A 3,785-nucleotide genomic window follows, 5' to 3' on the forward strand; every position below is an offset into this window, starting at 1 on the left:
AGAAACCAGTTGTAACAGGAACACTAATTTAACAGGAAAAGAATTGAGTTAATCGATGAAGTCACCATGTTAATCGATTAACTACCATATTAAAGTACATGGCTCAAAAGGTAAACTTCTCATAGGTTATGCATAACTTCTATACTTGTTTTAGCAATTATATTATGCCTAATATGCACATATAACATGTATGATTAATGCATGAACATACAATAAACTAGATTATATGTCTCATGAATATAATATTACAATTATGATGGCTTGAGAGACTTCCACCTAGGTTCACATCACCTATATTCATTTACTACGGCACACATGCCAGACTAAGTAGATTAATGACTATGTTTATATCCTAGTCTAGATATGACCAAATGAGCGCTATGGATGTTGATTGTTGAGTCATCTTCAAGCTTTAATAGAACCTTGTCTTTCGTTTTTTGTGTCAATCCCTAAGATGAGGTTAGAGTACAATGCTTTTTCGTTTTTTGTGTCAAACCCTAAGTCGAAATGTGATAATTCGGTTGGAGAAAAGATGAAAATGAATTGTGAAGGAGAAGAAGATGTAGTGCAGTATCAACATCAGAGAAATAGGAATGAAGTAGATAAGGAATGTGATTTCAACTTATAAGAAACATGTATATTATGGAGAAAAGAAGAAAATGAATTGTGAAGGAGAAGAAGATGTAGTGCAGTATCAACAGCAGAGAAATAGGAATGAAGTAGATAAGGAAGGTAATTTCAACTTATAAGAAATATGTATATTGATTAAGAAATATTCATTGAAGATTACAAGAAGCATACTATTTATAGTAACTATTGATGTAACCGAAAAAACATAATTACCTACCTTTTCATTAATGGAAAGAATTAACAAAATCCTAATAAATTCGTCATACAAAATAAAATTAATTTAAAATTTGTCAAGTGATATTTTCTTGACAGTGAAAATTAAATATGATGATTTGTCTAACTACTTTTTAGTGATATATATTGAAATTTATTTGAAAGTGTATTATAATAAGATTGTAAAATCTGTACATTGACGGTGTAAAGATTTATATACATGCACATTATTATCCACCCTTCATTTGGATTAGTTTTTTTGAAAATCAACAATAATTAAACATTAATGATGGATGATACAATGACAATATATAAATCTTATACACTGTCAGTACATATATCCTTTTCTCCTATAATAAACATGAGAGGAAGTACTGGCCATTGTAGACTTTATTATCTCTTTTCCACGTTACAAATATGTATAATGAAGTCAACACATGTGTTGAAAAGTTAACTTTATACACATATTAAAAAATCAAAATATAAAATAGAAAAAGGTAATTTATTTGATATACCTATACGAAGATGTGATGTTAAAGTAAATAGTCATTATTTTAAAGTAAATTAAAACGCGACTTTTTTACTTTCACATTTAGTTTACATATTTTGACAGAAATAATGATTGACAATTTGGGAATAAATAATTATAAGATATTAAACACTTTCAGATAATAATCAATAATTTTCTAAAATAGATACTATTCATAATATAGTCTCTCTAGTCTCATTTATAGGATACTTTTTACTGAAATATACATATCAATATAAGTGAATAATTTTTTAGATGGCACATATCTATTTACAATATTTATTGCCATTTAAAAATAGATATTTAATTAATTGTATTATTGAAGAAAAAAATGTATCAAATCAAAACTATTATAGGGGTAAACTTTGAAAAATAATAAACATTGCATAGAAAAAGTATAGTGTTTTTTTAGAAAAAGGACTATAAAAATCTAGAGATGGTGTCTTATATAATAAGGATCATAGAAAATATTGAATTGTAGGGCCCTATTAAGATCAATCTAGGTAAAATAATAATGTCATTCTTATCTCAATTTGTTACTATAAAAGACATTTTAGTTAACTCAATACTAACCACTTGTTCCTTATTTTATGTCTTATGTGTCTGGGTGTAATAATTCGTCTAAACAAAATTAAATTAATATCAAATTTATATTTTGATTTTAAACTTGTTACCATATTTTTGACACAGAGAATGACACAAAGTGATGCAAGAGATGTTTTTTCGACCAACACTCCCCTACATTCTCCGCCATTATCTATCACAGACTTTTAAATCATTTTTTTATCTGAGACTTTATAACACTTTAGGTGTATAAAGTCAAGACTTTTTAGGTCAATCTCCTCATTTAAAGTATGTCACTAAAGAAAGCACAACTAATTTCATGATCATCTCAACACCTCCACATTTTAGGATAACCTCTAGGGTTAATAGGTGTTGATTTCATAGTCATGAACTTTAAATCATAAGTTAACACTTTTACTACTTTACTATCCAAAACTTCATAACACTTTAAATTTATACACTTTTACTACTTTACTATCCAAAACTTCATAACACTTTAAGTTTATGAAATCAAGACTTTAATAAATCATCTTTTATCATAAATCATTACTTTAACTTGGAAATCAAAGAATAACATATGCTAAACAACCTTTTACACATAATACCTTTTAAAAATGAAATTTTTTCAACAAAAACTCATAAACATTTTGAACTTTCAAGAATAGACATAAACTTTTCTTAAACACAATAAATGTTCATTTGATGTTCAAATTATCACCTTTAAACACATTCAAATACTCACAATAATTTCCAATATTTATAAAGAAAATAAACTCATCTAACCTTGTCCAAAGATATAGTTTTTCCATCTAAGAACAAGGAAGAAATTTTAAGTTTTACATAAGTCAAAAACTACACAAAGGTTCATTTGATTTTATTATCATCCCCTTTAGTCCTGACTTACAAAATATTTAATGAAAAAAAAGATAAACTCAACTTCATGAATAACATATTAAGAGATCATGATTTTCTCATGGTGCATGTGGAGAAAAATGGAGAAGAGAAAAAGAGAAAGAATACATTAACTTTCTTTAGGAGAATTAGTGTAAAAATGAGAGGATGAGGTGAGGTATTTATAGGAGAGCCTCACCCTCTCTCAAATCTGAAAATTAATGAGAGATAATCTAGCATTAGGCTAGCTTAGGTGATGTGTCTAATGGTGGTGGAGTGAGGAGATTGGGTGAGTGATTTAGGCGATTATGGAAGCTTTGACTTTGCTTGTTTGACAAGCCATTGACCCATGATGTGATTAATACTCTGAATTGATTGATGCAACATGATTTCGCAATTCAATTCATTCCCAAGTACTACCGGTAACTTCATCCGGAAATATATGATCTACCGATTAAGGTTTTTTGCCTGAAACGTCTAAACATGAATTTCGAGGTGAAAAATACCTAGAGATGAGTTACGGACAAAATTAGTGTCTATTTTGACTAGAAATAATATTTCGAAGCCAACAAAGAAATCGGAATTCGAATCCGAGTTACGAAACTCAAAAACTGGGCGAAAACTCGATAAAACAACCCGAAACTGTCTCAGAAACTTTTATTCTCCAAAAATTTTGAAAAAAATAGGGCAAGCAATAATATTATAATAAAATACTAAAACTCAACTGAGGTTTAGCCTAAAACTTTACTGATTAATTTCTATAATTAATTCATTAACAACTAATTACTTAATTAAACGTGCTCGGAAAAACATGGTGTTACAATCCTCCCCAACTTATAAGATTTTCGTCCTCGAAAATTAAACGTACATTCTAAGAAAACGAATGGGGAAATGATTCCTTCATGTCACTTTGGACCTCCCAAGTAGCATCTTCTCCATTCGCCTGACTCCAAATCAC

At 28.5% G+C, this 3,785-nt stretch overlaps 1 long non-coding RNA gene across 1 annotated transcript in view; it reads left to right on the forward strand.

Annotated features, from left to right (window-relative positions):
* Positions 560-3,785, forward strand: part of LOC109360748 — a 24,443-nt gene continuing 21,217 nt past the window's right edge. Inside the window, exon 1 of the long non-coding RNA XR_002109214.1 lies at positions 560-570. This is a non-coding gene — a long non-coding RNA (uncharacterized LOC109360748). The remainder of the gene's footprint in view (positions 571-3,785) is intronic.

Source organism: Lupinus angustifolius, chromosome LG11 (genome assembly GCF_001865875.1).
Source record: "Lupinus angustifolius cultivar Tanjil chromosome LG11, LupAngTanjil_v1.0, whole genome shotgun sequence".
Lineage (NCBI taxonomy): Eukaryota > Viridiplantae > Streptophyta > Magnoliopsida > Fabales > Fabaceae > Lupinus > Lupinus angustifolius.